Here is a 17,590-nt window from a genome sequence, read left to right as displayed (position 1 = left end):
CTCCATTTGAATCAGTCATCTATCAATCCAATAGCACAGGCCACAAGCTCAGGAAAGGAATTCCCTCCCTAAACCTCTTTGTCTATCTACATGGTTGCTTTCCTTAACATTTGTTAAACTTATCACATTGGCCACATGCTGGGCATCTGTCAGAACATCACATGCGACTTAGATTCTTACTTAGTTTGATTATGCCCCTTTGAGGCATCTTGGGAGGATTGAAGATGTTTAAGGTACTATATGAATGCATGTTGTTGCTGTCAGTGCATTGCAGTGTGAGTGTAATGCTGTTGGAGGTGCTGCCTATGAAAAGAGATGTTTAACCAAGTCTCTGCTACCCTTGAAGGTGGATGTAAAGTTTAGCTGTGAATATTTGTAAAAAGAATGCTTTCTGGCTAATATTCGCCCAGAAGCTAACACCACTAATGCAGAATATCTGGTTGTAGTCACATTGCTGTTTATGAGATCTTGCTATTCCAGAATTGGTTGCGGTGTTTCCAGTGATTACAGATCAATTATATGTCATTACATGCATATCATTGCAGGAGATTCTCAGGTTATGAAAGGATTTTTATAAATACAAGGATTTCTTTCTGTTTCTGTATACCGTAAAGGTCACTTTTAGTATTATTTTGGAAGACACATGACACCAGGTTATAGTCCAACAGGTTTATTTGAAATCACAAGCTTTCAGAGCACTGCTCCTTTGTCACCTGATGAAGGAGCAGTGCTCTGAAAGCTTGTGATTTTAAATAAACCTGTTGGACTGTAACCTGGTTTTGTGTGACTTCTGAATTTGTCCACCTGAATCCAACACCACTGGACATCAGTATTATTTTGGACTGCGGATTAAAAGTGAGAAAAGATACTGCTTTAAACCAAGGAGACTCCGCAGGAGTCAGTAGTTTATAATGAAGACATGGTTATGCGAACACATTGTAAGTTGTGTATGGAATATTTCCTTTTCCAGGAACAGCAAGGGCAATGTCAAATGGAACAGTAATAGTGTGTTTCTGAACTAAGGAACAACTGCCTGGCAACAGCGTTTTGATTGGTTCTTGAGCAGCTGATCATACCGTGTGTGTGGAAAATATAACAGAAGCTTCCAGTGTGCAGCTAACACTGGCTCTCTCCCTCTGTCCTGTGTGAGGAAAGTCACAGGAAATCCTTCGGTAGCTGTTCCTACTCGCTATTTCCCCATAAACTCTTCACTCTGTAAATGGACTGTTGAAAGAGAAAGGGGCAAGGGATGTAGGGGATGAGTAAAAGCATCCTTCAGAGTCTCTGAAAAGTGTGAATCCTGAACCAGTGAATGCAATCAGTCTCGCTTCATGAACAAAGAACTGGAAGGAAGTGGGAGGAACTGAAAGGGCATGGCTCGACATCAAGTTTTATAGTCCAGGATGGTGCCAGTGAACTGTTTCTTGTTGACTTTTCATCCATGTTTCATCTTTAATGTCCACATCTGTGTCTGTCTGTCTGTATGAAGAAAGGGAATTTGAAAGGGGATAGAGTTTAAGTTTGAGTTATAAGTTAGCAACTTGTGATGGTTTTTGTTGATGTTTAAAAAAAATTGATTACAAAGGTATTTAATTGTTAGTAGAGAGTAACTGAGTGGGATTACTCTTTTAACTGGAATTAGACAATTGGGCACTTTGGTAATTTCATCAATTTTTCACAGTTGTGACAACTTGGGAATTAGTGGGTCGTGATTTATAGCACACTATCCCACTGAGTCATGACGATATACAGATGATCGATATCGGCCTCCTCCAGTAGTCCCCAGAATCACAGATACCAGTTTTTAGCCAATTCAACTCACTCCATGTGAAATCAGGAAACAGTTGGAGCCACAGGATACTGCAAAGGATAAAGGCCCTGACAACATTCTGGCAATAGTACTGAAGACTTCTGCTCCAGAAATTGCCTCTGCCCAAGCCAAATTCCTCCAGTCTAGATGTTACCTAATAGGGTGATGAAACATCTTGAAATGAACCTTCCAGCTCAGCGAGCAAACCTACATCCAGAACCTCAACCCGAGCTACAAATCTTCTCAAAACTCGCTCTTCCAGTTCAGTTACAACACTGACACCTACCCCATAAATTGGTATATCCTGTAAAGGAAAAAGAGGACAAATCCAACCCGGCCAATTACTGCCCAATCAGTCTACTCTCAATCATCAGTAAAGTGATGGAAGGTGTCATCAACAGGGCTATCAAGCAGCACTCCTCAGCAATAACCTGCTCAGTGACGCCCAGTTTGGGTTTCACCAGGGTTACTCAGCTTCTGATCTCATTACAGCCTTGATTCAAACATGGACAAAAGAGCTGAATTCCAGAAGGGAGGTGAGAGTGACAGCCCTCGACATCAAGGCTGCATTCAACCAAATCTGGCACCAAGGAGCCCAGCAGAACTGGAATCAATGGGGATCAGGGACAAACTCTTCACTGGTTGGAGTCATACTTGGCACATAGGAAGATGGTTGTTGGAGATCAGTCATCTCAGTTCCAGGACATCTCTGCAGGAGTTCCTCCGGGTACTGTCCTAGGTAAAAACAATGACTGCAGATGCTGGAAACCAGATTCTGGATTAGTGGTGCTGGAAGAGCACAGCAGTTCAGGCAGCATCCGAGGAGCAGTAAAATCGACTTTTCGGGCAAAAGCCCTTCATCAGGAATAAAGGCAGAGCGCGTGATGAAGGGCTTTTGCCCGAAATGTTGATTTTACTGCTCCTCGGCAGCTGCCGGAACTGCTGTGCTCTTCCAGCACCACTAATCCAGGGTAGTGTCCTAGGCCCAACCATCTTCAACTACTTCATCAATGACCTTCCCTCCATTATTAGGTCAGAAGTGAGGATGTTCACTTCATTCCCTCCATTATTAGGTCAGAAGTGATGATTGCACAGTGCTCAGCACCATTTGTGACTCCTCAAATACTGAAGCAGTCCATGTTCAAACACAACAAGATCTGGACAATATCCAGGCTTGGGCTGACAAGTGGCAAATGTTGCAGGAAGAAGTCAGTATGAAAAAGAGATAGCTGGCATCATGAGATAAGGTCCACCCTTTGATTTTAAAGGACTGTTCCTGGGATGAGGTTACCAAATTTTCAAGTGATTTAGTTGCACCCATGTTGTGTGTCAGAATATTTTAGTCACAGTATCTACTGGTGTTTTAAAAAATTCTCAAGGTCAGGTTCGTAGGAGAGTAGTCTGACACAGAACAAACGACCAAGAGGCGAGACTGCTAGAATATGAGCATTTTATTCCCCGCAGCGTCGCACAACGGGTCTGGCTTATACTCACTCTACATGTTACCGGAACTGGGAGCCGTCAGTTCTCGTAGAGCAGTTGCCAACAACCCACGCTCGGCGGTTAAACGTAACCCCGGAGCAGACTCACCGAACTGGAGACTTTTCCAGCTGATATACTCTTTTCCAGATATAAACATTCATGTGAACAGCAGAGCAAGGCTAAAAAACACATTCCATTCTGGTTACATACAGATAAGAAGATTCACACGGGGAGGTGTGTAATAAGATTCACACGGGACTAAGCAACACCTCCATTCCGGTTAGATTCACACATGTATTGGGACATAATTTTTAACCGTTTCACCACATTCCACTGCTTGGAATTTTACACCACATTCCACTGCTTGGCCCAATACATGTGTTACATTATGCTTAATTCAGTTCAATTCGTTTCAGTTAATTTCAGTTCAGTCAATTCAGTGTAGTTCAATTCAGCTCAGTTCAGGTCTGTTCAGTTCAATTCAATTGTGTTCAATTCAGTTCCGTCCATTTCAATTCAATTTAGCTCAGTTCCATTTTGTTCCGTTCAATTTGATTCACTTCAGTTCCACTCAGTTCAGTTCAGTTCAATCCCATTCAATTCTGTTAACTCCGCTTACATGCCCACATCCTCCGCTGTACCCCAGGCAAGGGGTTCTTCGGCAGGACTGGGATCCTCTCTCAAACAAACTGCCACATACATGCCCACATCCATGCCATCCCAGGACGGTCGGGACCTCCACAGTTTGTTCTTCTGGTTTCTTAGTCTTTTTCCAAAACATTGTTCTGTATCAAAATCTCTCCTCAATTGCGATTGATCCTGCCGACTACGCCAAATGTTTTAAAAAATTCTCAAGGTCAGGTTCGTAGGAGAGTAGTCTGACACAGAACAAACGACCAAGAGGCGAGACTGCTAGAATATGGGCATTTTATTCCCCGCAGCGTCGCACAACGGGTCTGGCTTATACTCACTCTACATGTTACCGGAACTGGGAGCCGTCAGTTCTCGTAGAGCGGTTGCCAACAACCCACGCTCGGCGGTTAAACGTAACCCCGGAGCAGACTCACCGAACTGGAGACTTTTCCAGCTGATATACTCTTTTCCAGATATAAACATTCATGTGAACAGCAGAGCAAGGCTAAAAAACACATTCCATTCTGGTTACATACAGATAAGAAGATTCACACGGGGAGGTGTGTAATAAGATTCACACGGGACTAAGCAACACCTCCATTCCGGTTAGATTCACACATGTATTGGGACATAATTTTTAACCGTTTCACCACATTCCACTGCTTGGAATTTTACACCACAACTGGTAAATTGAGGCTGAAGTCTTACTAAGGGGTCTCATAAATATCTGATGCATTGTAATTTACAATTACATATGATGTAATAAATCTGTTTCTCAAGGCTGAGCCTACTTTCTGCTGAAGACTTTGTGTAAGACTCATCCCCCACTTGCTAGCTGAGATTCATACCAACAAGAAGGACTGATGTTTATGAATGTAAGAAAAGCTTTTCAGATGCCACTGGTAGGCATAACTATAGCATACACTGTGCCAGCAGAGTTGGTAATATTGCAACATTTGTGCCACACACATGCTCAACAATTAACAGTTCCAATAAAAGAGAACCTAAACACCTCGCCTTGACATTCAACAGCATTACTATCACTGAATCCCACACTATCAACATCCTAGGGATTACCCATAACTGGGAGTTCAACCAGCCTAACCATAAACATACAGTGGCTTCAGAAACATTTCAGAGGCTAGGAATCCTGCCACAAATAACTCACCTCCTGACTGCTCAAATCCTGTCCACTATCTACAAGGCACAAGTCAGGAGTGTGATGGAATACTCCCCACTTGTTTGGGTGGGTATAGCTCTAATGACACACATCATAAATTTTAAGCAATGGACAATGTTTGTTATGTACATACACAGAAGCTGACTGAAACATTACCACAAATCCAGAAATGGCAGTTTGTCAGTTCTGATGCACTTGTCAATGACACTCTCTCCTCACACCCAATTGCATTTCCAGTCTTTAATGTGTGTGTTAAACTGAGAGCTCGCCATATGAACATAAACAAACAGCTCTAGTTGTTTCCTGACAGGACCAGCCCTGTGCCCTGTTCCATTCCATTCCTTCATGCTGTCTCTTTCACTCCTATTCAAGTGTAAACCAGAATTAATTCTTCCCAATGCAGATGCAGGAAAATCTTCAGAAAGTTTGTTTTTAGCAAGATTTGTGTTTGTTGTCCAATTCTAATTGCCCTTGAACTGTGTGTCTTGCTCAAGAATTTCAGAGTAGTTAAGAGTCAAGAACATTGCTATGGATCTGGAGTCATGTGTAGGTCAGAACCAGTAAGGATGGCAGGTTTCCTCCCCTAAAGAACATTAATAAATCAGATGATAATTGACAATTATTTCATGGTCACCATCACGGGCATAAGATTTACTTTCTACATTCCATTTTAATCAGTTACATTTTTGAGTGTGTATATAATTAGATTAGATTAGATCACTTTCAGTGTGGAAACAGGCCCTTCGGCCCCACAAGCCCACACCGACCCACCGAAGAGCAACCCACCCAGACCCATTCCCCTACATTTACCCATTCACCCAACACTATGGGCAATTTAGAAAGACCAATTCACCTAACCTGCATATTTTTGGACTGTGGGAGGAAACTGGAGCACCCGGAAGAAACCCACACAGACACGGGGAGAATGTGTAAACTCCACACAGACAGTTGCCTGAGTATCTGGCACTGTGAGGCAGCAGTGCTAACCACTGTGCCACCGTGCTTTCCACAATGTGTGTGAGCACGTGTTTGAGTGCATGTGTTGGTGTGTAGATGTGAGTATGTGCATGTGTGTCTGTGTATGTGTGTGTGTGTGTGTGTGTGTGTATGTGTCTGTGTGTGAGAGAGAAACTGGAAGAGTGGTGGGTGGAAGAATTGTTGGTTATGTCCGTCATGTGAAAGGCCAATTGTGACTTGCTGATGGTCCAGGAGATAGAGAGCTCAAAGTAGCTCAAACGGGAAAGCAATGATAATATACAAGAAAATGTTCTGAAAATATCTGCCTTTATTGAACTCAAAATTTATTAATAGTTATTCGTAGGATGTGGGCATCACTGGCTGGGCCAGCATTTATTGTCTGTCCCTTGTTGCCCCTTGAGAAGTTGGTGGTGAGCTGCCTTATTGAACTGCTGCAGTCCACCTGCTGTGGGTTGACCCACAATGCCATTAAGCAGCCAGTCCCAGGCTTTTGACCCAGTGACAGTGAGGGAGAGTGACAAACCGATACTGTGGCACTGCCACTCTCAGTGTTACAGGAACCAAGGACTCTCTGCCCTTTCAGGTGTGTGTCAAGTCTCATCCAGTGGTATTTGGAAAAGCAGGGAAGTTGTTTCCACTGCCCTGACCAACCTTTCTCTCTCAATGAATGTCATAAAAACAGACTTACTGGTCAATATCACATGGCACTTTGGGGAAGTTGTTCTGCTCAAATTGTCTGCAGAATTTGTTCAGGTAAATGTAGGAAAGCAGGAGACTAGACAGCTAAAGGAGCAGGGGGATCTTGGGGAGCTGGCCCACAGATCCCTAAAGATGGCAGAACAGATTAATAAGGTCATTAAGAAGACATATGGGGCTGTTGCCTTTATTGGTTGAAACATGATTAGAAAAGCAGGGAGGTTATGTTAGAGCTGTACAGGACTTTGGTCAGGCCACTACCGGAGTACTGTGCGCAGTTCTGGCCAGCACACTCTTAGAAGGATGGGATTGCATTGAAGAGGGTGTAGAGGACATTCACCAGGATGCTGCCTGGGATGGAGCATTTCAGCGATGAAGAGAGGCTGGATAAGCTCGGCCTGTTTTCTTTGGAGCAGAGAAGGTTGGGATGGGGGTGGGGGGAATCAGATAGAAGTGTACAAGATTATGAGGGGCGTTGACAGGATGAATAGAAAGCAGCTGTTTCCCTCAATTGAAGACTCAATAATGATTTTAGTTTTAAGGTGATAGATATAAGGTTTAGAGGGGATTTAAAAAAAAATTCACTCAGAGCGTGCTGGGAATCTGGAATGCATTGCCTGGGCAGCAAACCTCACAGTTAAACGGTATTTGGATGACCACTTGAAATGTCAGAATGTGGGTCAAGAATGTGGGTCCAATGTGGGCAAGTCAGCCTAGTGTAGATTGAGAGTAATTTTCGGCAATGCAGACCAATGGGCGAAAGTGCCTCTTCTGTACTGTCTGGTTGCATCGATGGTTTTTGGTGATTTCAGATTCGCTGCTCTCTCTATTCACTGACTTCAATGTAAAAAAGGCTGTGGACCTGTTGAGGACTGTAAATGCCAGTTAGGTTGAAGAACTGATTTGATTGTTCTGATCTTACATTGTCCACAACCTGTCCACTTTCCCAGAGTGGAGATACTGAGCGAGTTGGATTGTCCTTTCAAATCAGAATCGTGTGTAAGAAATGATTTAGGGAAGGTAAAAACAATGATTGCAGATGCTGGAAACCAGATTCTGAATCAGTGGTGCTGGAAGAGCATAGCAATTCAGGCAGCATCCGAGGACAGGCAAAATCGACGTTTCAGGCAAAAGCCCTTCATCAGGAATAAAGGCAGAGAGCCTGAAGCGTGGAGAGATAAGCTAGAGGAGGGTGGGGGTGGGGATAGAGTAGCATAGAGTACAATAGGTGAGTGGGGGAGGAGATGAAGGTGATAGGTCAGGGAGGAGAGGGTGGAGTGGATAGGTGGAAAAGGAGCTGGGCAGGTCGGACAAGTCCGGACAAGTCAAGGGGACAGTGTTGCTGGAGGTTAGAAACTAGGATGAGGTGGGGGAAGGGGAAATGAGGAAGCTGTTGAAGTCCACATTGATGCCCTGGGGTTGAAGTGTTCCGAGGCGGAAGATGAGGCGTTCTTCTTCCATGCGTCTGGTGGTGAGGGAGCGGCGGTGGAGGAGGCCCAGGATCTCCATGTCCTCGGCAGAGTAGGAGGGGGAGTTGAAATGTTGGGCCACGGGGCTGTTTGGTTGATTGGTGCGGGTGTCTCGGAGATGTTCCCTAAAGCGCTCTGCTAGTCCGGGTCCCGGACTGTTGGACGGGCGCGGGGGGTGCAGGTCCCGGACTGTGGGGCAGGCGCGGGAAGGTTGGTCGCAGACTGTGGGGCAGATGCGGGGGGGGGGGGCGGGCCCCGGACAGTGGGGAATGCGCGGGGATCTGGGTCTCGGACTGTGGGGCAGGCGCGGGGAGGCGGTTCCCAGACTGTGGGGCAGGCGCGCTGAGGTGGGTCCCAGAGTGTGGGGCATGTGCGGGGAGGCGGGTCCTGGACTGGGAGGCAAGCGCGGGGAGGCATGTCCCGGACTGTGGGGCAGGTGCGGGGAGGCAGGTCACAGACTGTGGGGCAGGTGCGGGGAGGCAGGTCACAGACTGTGGGGCAGGTGCGGGGAGGCAGGTCGCAGATTGTGGGGCAGGCGCGGCGAGGCAGTCCCGGACTGTGGGGAAGGCGAGGGGATGTGGGTCCCGGACTGTGGGGCAGGTGTGGGGAGTCAGGTCCCAGACTGTGGGGCAGGCGTGGGGAGGCGGTTCCCGGACTGTGGGGTAGGCGCGCGGAGGCAGGTCCCAGACTGGGGCGCGGGTGCAGTGAGGCGAGTCCCAGACTGTGGGGTGGGCACGGTGAGGCGGGTCCCGGACTGTGGGGCAGGTGTAGGGAGGGGGGTCCTGGAGTTTGTTTGGGGCAGGCGGGGGGATGTGGGTCCCGGACTGTGGGGCAGGTCCGTCGATTTTGCCTGTCCTCGGATGCTGCCTGAATTGCTGTGCTCTTCCAGCACCACTGATCCAGAATGATTCAGGAAGCTGAGTGCTCGTTCAAAGCCCTGGTGCCTGGCTAAAATGCATGGCTTAAAATGTCATGATTTTGGATTAGTGGTGTTGGAAGAGCACAGTAGTTCAGGCAGCATCCGAGGAGCAGCAAAATCAAAATGTCATGAGCCAATAGCCTTGAACTCTCAGCTGCTCCATCTAGTGACATGGTAGTCAGATTCCATCGCCACAGCACAGACAATCAACAACCTCAAATTAACACATCACCAATCACACTCAGTACAGTCTCTCGAAGCTGTAACCCATTGCTTTCTCATTAATTGTGTCTGATAAATTATAGCTGAAAATGTGTTGCTGGAAAAGCGCAGCAGGTCAGACAGCATCCAAGGAGCAGGAGAATCGACGTTTCGGGCATGAGCCCTTCTTCAGGAAACATTCAGCAGGTGACCTGCTGCGCTTTTCCAGCAACACATTTTCAGCTCTGATCTCCAGCATCTGCAGTCCTCACTTTCTCCTCTGATAAATTATAACAGACTGGCCCCATCACCCCTCATTCCAATGCTTTGCATAAATCTTCAAACCTGTCTGTTGTTTTTATCTTGCCTCCTGACACCCCTCCAAGGCAAAACGTGTCTTCATTTTTTTTCAATATGAATTAAAATTCGATCGCGCATTTCGAAGGTTTCACTGCCAATAGTGCACTGATTTCTGACACACTCCTCGTTTCCCACACGAATAAGGCAGTCAGCTTGGATCCCACGTTAAAACAGTGAGACAATGTGGATCCTTGTTACATCAGTGTGAAAGTTTGGATGTTTGTGTTATATGTGACTGTATTGATCCTGTGTAAAAAAGCTGTGGGGTTGCTCTGGTTAGAGTGTATTTGCAATCCCGTGGACTCCCTCAGTAATGTTGTCTGGGGGAGTGTGTCTCTAGGACCCTGCGGACTCCCTCAGTAATGTTGTCTGGGGGCGTGTGTGCCTCTAGGACCCTGCGGACTCCCTGAGTAATGTTGTCTGGGGGAGTGTGTCTCTAGGACCCCGCGGACTCCCTCAGTAATGTTGTCTGGGGGAGTGTGTCTCTAGGACCCTGCGGACTCCCTCAGTAATGTTGTCTGGGGGAGTGTGTCTCTAGGACCCCGCGGACTCCCTCAGTAATGTTGTCTGGGGGAGTGTGTGCCTCTAGGACCCTGCGGACTCCCTCAGTAATGTTGTCTGGGGGAGTGTGTGCCTCTAGGACCCTGCGGACTCCCTCAGTAATGTTGTCTGGGGGAGTGTGTCTCTAGGACCCCGCGGACTCCCTCAGTAATGTTGTCTGGGGGAGTGTGTCTCTAGGACCCTGCGGACTCCCTGAGTAATGTTGTCTGGGGAAGTGTGTGCCTCCAGGACCCTGCGGACTCCCTCAGTAATGTTGTCTGGGGGAGTGTGTCTCTAGGACCCTGCGGACTCCCTCAGTAATGTTGTCTGGGGGAGTGTGTCTCTAGGACCCTGCGGACTCCCTGAGTAATGTTGTCTGGGGGAGTGTGTGCCTCTAGGACCCTGCGGACTCCTCGCCCGGTAACCGCGATATTTCCCAGGTTCCTTTGCGTGTTTACAGGAAGTGATGTCACAGCACGAGCCAGCCGCGGGTGAGTTTATTTGAAAATAACGAACGGTCACATTTAAACTTGGACAGTTTTAACTTGAACAAATTGATCGGAAACTCCAATACTTACCAGACCCTGGGAACTGTTGGGGCGGCATTCCTGCTCAGCTTCTGGAAGTTTCCACGGGCCTTGACCAATCAGGAGACACCGAGTTAATTGGTTTGGTCACCTTGAAATGTTGTGGATGGTTTGTGAATCTCCACTATGTTCAGATAGTCCCGGAGTCCTCAAACGTTCCTCATATGTTCAGCCTTTCATTCCTGGGATCATTCTGGTGAACATCCTCTGGATCTGCTTTCGGGCCAATGCATCCTTCCTGAGGTATGGGGCCCAAAATTGCTCGTAATACTCTGTCATCTGACGAGCACCTTATAAAGCCTCAGAATTACATCTCTGCTTTTATATTCTAGTTCTCTTCCTAACTACCAACTCAAACTGCAAGTTTACCTGAAGAGAAGCCTGGGCTAGGACTCCCAAATCCCTTTGCACTTAAGATTATAAATTTTCTCTCCATTTAGAAAGTAGTCCATGCCTCTATTCTTCCTACTAAAGTGCGTGCCTTCACACTTTCCCACATTGTACTCCATCTACCACTTCTTTGCCCACTCTCCTAACCTGTCGAAGTCTTCCTGCAGCCTCCCTGCCTCCTCAATACTACTTGCCCCTCCACTTAAATTTGTAATAATCTCTAAACTTAGTCAGAATTCACTCAGTTCCTTCATCCCGATCATTAATATATAAAGTGAAAAGTTGTGGTCCCAACAATGACCCATGTGGAACACCACTTGTCACTGGCTGCCACCGTGAGAAGACATCCAAGTCTCTATCCATGCTAGCACCTTGCCTCTAACACTAGAGTGGTGGGCGGCACGGTGGCACAGTGGTTAGCACTGCTGCCTCGCAGCGCCAGAGACCCGGGTTCAATTCCCGCCTCAGGCGACTGACTGTGTGGAGTTTGCACATTCTCCCCGTGTCTGCGTGGGTTTCCTCCGGGTGCTCCGGTTTCCTCCCACAGTCACAAAGATGTGCAGGTCAGGTGAATTGGCCATGTTAAATTGTCCGTAGTGTTAGGTAAGGGGTAAATGTAGGGGTATGGGTGGGTTGCGCTTCGGCGGGTCGGTGTGGACTGTAAAGTAATCTAATCCACACTGTAAAGTAATCTAATCTAATCTAAACTATGGGCCCTTATCTTACTGAATAGCCTTCTGTGCAGCACCTTATGGAAGGTTTTCCAGAAGTTCAGAAAGAGATAGCATATGTTGATTCTCCATGGTTTAACCTGCTCATTACCTTCTCTAGGACAAACCAAATGACTGGAATAACATTCCAGGTATCAGTGTCACATATCAAGGGTCTGATCAAAGTAATAAGTAATCCAAAACTGTACAAACTATTTTAGGTAGAGCGATCATAACAAGTTATCAAGGTGATGGTGTCAAAACAAGACAGAAAGGATAATTTTACTGATATAGAACAGTATGTGGAGGTTCCATATAACATGACGTGAAACCAAGATCATGCTTGAGGCAGTGTTCATTAGTATGGAACTTGTCTATCAGTTTCTGCTCAGCGATTCTGCCTTGTTTTGTATCTCAAAGGCAGAATTGGCGGATGCTTATCTGAAGATCAGAGGTTGGAAGTCCTTGACCGCTGAAGTGTTACCTGACTGGGAGGGATCACTCATCTGTTGTTGTAGCATTTGCTCGGTCTTGCCAATATACCATGCTTTGGGGTATTCTTGCCTATAGCATATGAGGTAGACAAAGTTGGCAGAGTCACATGAATACCACACGTGTTCTGTGTGATGGTAGTATCCATGTCGATGATGTGACATGTCTGGCACAGGTTACTGTGGCAGGGTTGTGTGGTGTTCTGGTTGATATTTCTTGAAGGCTGGGTAGTTTGCTGTGAACAATGGTGTGTTTAAGGTTTGGTGGTTGTTAGAAGGGGAGGTGAGTCCCAGATCAGGGGCAGGCACAAGGAGGCGGGTCCCAGACTGTGGGGCAGGCACGGGGAGACGAGTCCCGGACAGGGGCAGGGAGGCAGGTCCCGGACTGTGGGGTGGGCACAGGGAGGCAGGTCCCGGACTGTGGGGAAGGCGCGGAGAGGCGGGTCCCAGACCGGCGTGCAGGCGCGGGGAGGCAGGTCCCGGACTGGGGGGCTGGCGCGGGGAGGCAGGTCCCGGACTTGGGGGCAGGCGAGGGAAGGCGGGTTGCAGACTGTGGGGCAGGCGCGGCGAGGCAGTCCCGGACTGGGAGGCAGGCACGGGGAGGCAAGTCCCGGACTGTGGGGAAGGCGAGGGGATGCGGGTCCCGGACTGTGGGGCAGGTGCGGGGAGTCAGGTCCCAGACTATGGGGCAGGCGGTTCCCGGACTGTGGGGAAGGCGCGGGGATGCAGGTCCCAGACAGTGGGGATGGCGCGGGGAGGCGGGCCCCAGACTGGGGGGGGGGGGTAGGGCGCGGTGAGGCGAGTCCCAGACTGTGGGGCGGGCGAGGGAAGGCGGGTCCTGGAGTTTGTTCGGGGCAGGCGCGGGGAGGCGGGTCACAGACTGTGGGGCAGGCGCGGGGAGGCGGGTTCCAGACTGGGGGGAGGGCGCGGTGAGACGAGTCCCAGACTGTGGGAGGGCGCGGTGAGGCGAGTCCCAGACTGTGGGGAGGGCGATGGAAGGCGGGTCACAGACTGTGGGGCAGGCGCGGGGAGGCAGGTCCCGAACTGTGAGGCTGGCGCGCTGACGCGGGTCCCAGACTGTGGGGCATGCGCGGGGAGGCAGGTCCCAGACTGTGGGGCAAGTGCGGGGAGGCAGATCCCGGACTGTAGGGCAGGTGCAGTGTGGTGGGTCCCAGACTGGGGCGTGGGCGCAGTGAGGATGGGGGTCCCGGACTGTGGGACAGGCGCAGGGAGGTGGTTCCCAGACGGTGGGGCAGGCGCGGGGGTCTGGTTCCCAGACCGTGGGGCAGGCGCGGGGAGGCGGTTCCCAGACTGTGGGGCAGGCGGAGGGAGGCGCACCCGGACTGTGGGGCAGGCGGAGGGAGGCGCACCCGGACTGTGGGGCAGGCGCGGAGAGTCAGGTCCCGGACTGTGGGGCAGGCGCCTGGATGCGGGACCCGGACTGTGGGGCAGGCGCGGTGTGGCGGGTCCCAGACTGTGGACCGGGCGAGGGAAGGCGGGTCCCGGACTGTGGGGCAGGCGTGGGGAGGCGGTTCCCAGACCGTGGGGCAGGCGCGGGGAGGCGGTTCCCAGACCGTGGGGCAGGCGCGGGGAGGCGGTTCCCAGTCTGGGGGCGGGCGCGGGGAGGCGGGTCCCGGACTGTGGGGCGGGCGCGGGGATGCGGGTCCCAGACCGCGGGGATGCGGGTCCCAGACCGTGGGGCAGGCGCGGGGAGGCGTGTCCCAGACTGTGGGGCAGGCGCGGGGAGGCGGTTCCCAGATCGTGGGGCAGGCGCGGGGAGGCGGTTCCCAGACTGTGGGGCAGGTGCGGGGATGCGGGTCCCGGACTGTGACGAAGGAGCGGAGAGTCAGGTCCCGGACTGTTGGGGCAGGCGCCGGGAGGCGGTTCCAAGACTGTAGGGCATGCGCGTGGGGGCGGGTCCCAGACTATGGGGCAGGCGCGGGGAGGCGGGTCCCAGACTGTGGGGCAGGCGCAGGGAGGCGGGTCGGGGGGTTTGTCCAGGGCAGGCGCTGGGAGTCGGGTCCCGGACCGTGGGGCAGGCGCGTGGATGCGGGTTCCAGACTGTGGGGCAGGCGGGGGGAGGCGCACCCGGACTGTGGGGCAGGTGCGGGGAGGCAGGTCCCGGACTGTGGGGCAGGCGCGTGGATGTGGGTCCCGGACTGTGGGGAAGGCGCGGGGAGGCAGGTCCCGGACTGTGGGGAAGGCGCGGGGATGCGGGTCCCGGACTGTGGGGCAGGCACAGGGAGGCGGATCCCGGACTGTGGGGCGGGCGCGGGGAGTCAGGTCCTGAACTGTGGGAAGGGCGTGGGGAGGCGGGTCCCGGACTGTGGGACGGGCGCGGGGAGGCGGATCCCGGACTGTGGGGAAGGTGCGGGGAGGCGGATCCCAGACTGTGGTGCAGGAGCGGGGAGGCGGGTCCTGGACTGTGGGGCAGGCGCGGGGATGTGGATCCCGGACAGTGGGGCTGGCGCGTTGAGGCGGGTCCTGAACTGTGGGGTAGGTCCGGGGATGTGGGTCCCGGACTGTGGGGCTGGCGCGTTGAGGCGGGTCCTGGACTGTGGGGCAGGCCCGGGGATGTGGGTCCCGGACTGTGGGGCTGGCGCGTTGAGGCGGGTCCTGGACTGTGGGGCAGGCCCGGGGATGTGGGTCTCGGACTGTGGGACGGGCGCGGGGAGGCGGGTCCTGGACTGTGGTGCAGGCGTGGGGAGGCGGGTCCTGGACTGTGGGGCAGGCGCGGGGATGTGGGTCCCGGACTGTGGGGCTGGCGCGTTGAGGCGGGTCCCGGACTGTGGGATGGGCGCGGGGAGGCGTGTCCCAGACTGTGGGGCGGGCGCAGGAAGGCGGGTCCCGGACTGGGGTGCTGGCGCAGAGAGGCGGGCCCTGAACTAGGTGTCACGTACGGGGAGGCGGGTCTCGGACCGGGGGGCAGGCGCGGGGAGGCGTGTCTCGGACTGTGGTGCGGGCGCGGGGAGGCGGGGAGGCGGGGAGGCGGGTCTCCGACTATGGGGCAGGCGCGGAGAGGCGGGACCCGGAATGTGTGGCGGGCGCGGGGAGGCGTGTCCCAGACCGAGGTTGGGGAGTGGTGCAGGAAGGCGTGTCCCGGACCAGGGGCGGGCGCGGGAGCTGTGTCCCGGACTGTCCAGCAGGCGAGGTGTGCCGTGTCCCCGACGGTGGGGCGGGCGCGGAGTGGCGGGTCCCGGACTGTGGGGGGTGCATTGGGAGGCGGATCCCAGACTGTGGGGCAGGCATTGGGAGGTGGGTCCCGGACTGTGGGGCAGGCGCGGAGAGGCGGGTCCCGGACTGTAGGGAAGGCATGGGGAGGCGGGTCCCGGACTGTGGGGCGTGCATTGGGAGGCGGATCCCAGACTGTGGGGTAGGCGCGTGGATGCGGGTCCCGGACTGTGGGGCAGGCGCGTGGATGCGGGCCCCGGACTGTGGGGCAGGCGTGGGGAGTCGGGTCCCGGACTGTGGGGTAGGCGCCTGGATACGGGACCCGGACTGTGAGGCAGGTGCAGGGAGGCGGGTCCCGGAGTTTGTCCAGGGCAGGCGCGGGGATGCGGGTCCCGGACTGTGGGGCAGGCGCGGGGATGCGGGTCCCGGACTGTGGGGCAGGTGCAGGGAGGCGGTTACCAGACCGTGGGGCAGGCGTGGGGAGTCGGATCCCTGACTGTGGGGCAGGTTCGTGGAGGTGGGTCGGACCGTGGGTCTGGCGCAAGGAGGCGGCTCCCGGACTGTAGGGCAGGCGCTAGGAGTTGGGTCCCGGACTGTGGGTCTGGCGCTGAGAGTCGGGTTCTGGACTGTGGGGCAGGCGTGGGGAGGCAGGTCCTGGATTGTGGGGCAGGTGCGTGGAAGCGGGACCCGGACTGTGGGGCAGGCGCAGGGATGCTGGTCCCGGACTGTGGGGCAGGCGCAGGGATGCGGGTCCCGGACTGTGGGGCAGGCGCATGGATGCGGGTCCCGGACTGTGGGGCAGGCGCGTGGATGCGGGTCCCAGACTGTTGGGCGGGCGCGGGGACGCGGGTCCCGGACTGTGGGGAAGGCGCGTGGAGGCAGGTCCCGGACTGTGGGGAAGGCGCAGAAAGGCGGGTCCTGGACTAGGGGTCACGTACGGGGAGGCGGGTCTCGGACCGGGGGGGCAGGTGCGGGGAGGCGTGTCCCAGACTGTGGTGCGGGCGCGGGGAGGCGGGTCCCCGACTAGGGGGCAGGCGCGGAGAGTCGGGTCCCAGAATGTGTGACGGGCGCGGGGAGGCGTGTCCCAGACCGGGGTTGGGGAGTGGTGCAGGAAGGCGCGTCCCGGACCAGGGGCGGGCGCGGGGAGGTGCGTCACGGACTGTCCAGCAGGCGCGGGGAGGCGGGTCCCAGACCATGGGACGGGCACGGGGAGGCGGGTCCCGGACTGTGGGGCAGGCGCATGGATGCGGGTCCCGGACTGTGGGGGAGGCGGGTCCCGGACTGTGGGGCAGGCGTGGGGAGGCGGGTCCCGGACTGTGGGGCAGGCGCGGGGAGGCGGGTCCCGGACTGTGGGGCAGGCGCGATGTGGCGGGTCCCAGACTGTGGGCCGGGCGAGGGAAGGCGGGTCCCGGACTGTGGTGCAGGTGCAGGGAGGCGGGTCCCAGAGTTTGTCCAGGGCAGGCGCGGGGATGCGGGTCCCGGACTGTTGGGCAGGCCCAGGGAGGCGGGTACCAGACTGTGGGGCAGGAGCAGGGAGGCGGGCCCCGGACTGTGGGGCAGGCGCGAGGGGAGGCGGTTCCCGGACTGTGGGGCAGGCGCCTGGAGTCGGGTCCCGGACTGTGGGTCTGGCGCTGTGAGTCGTGTCCCGGACTGTGGGTCTGGCGCTGTGAGTCGGGTCCAGGACTGTGGGGCAGGCGCGTGGATGCGGGTCCCAGACTGTGGGGCGGGCCCGGGGATGCAGGTCCCAGACTGTGGGACTGGCGCGGGGAGGCGGGTCCTGGACTGTGGGTCAGGCGTGGGGAGGCGCATCCTGGACTGGGAGGCAAGCGCAGGGAGGTGGGTCCCGGACTGTGGGGCTGGCGCGAGGATGCGGGTACCGGACCGTGGGGCTGGCTCCGGGATGCGGGTCCCGGACCGTGGGGCTGGCACTGGGAGGCGATCCCGGACTGTGGGGCAGGCACAGGGAGGCGGAT

This window comes from Chiloscyllium plagiosum, unplaced genomic scaffold (assembly GCF_037043375.1).
Source record: "Chiloscyllium plagiosum isolate Xiang-an unplaced genomic scaffold, Cpla_swu_hap1 HiC_scaffold_10, whole genome shotgun sequence".
NCBI lineage: Eukaryota > Metazoa > Chordata > Chondrichthyes > Orectolobiformes > Hemiscylliidae > Chiloscyllium > Chiloscyllium plagiosum.
Note: the sequence above shows the minus strand (reverse complement) of the source record.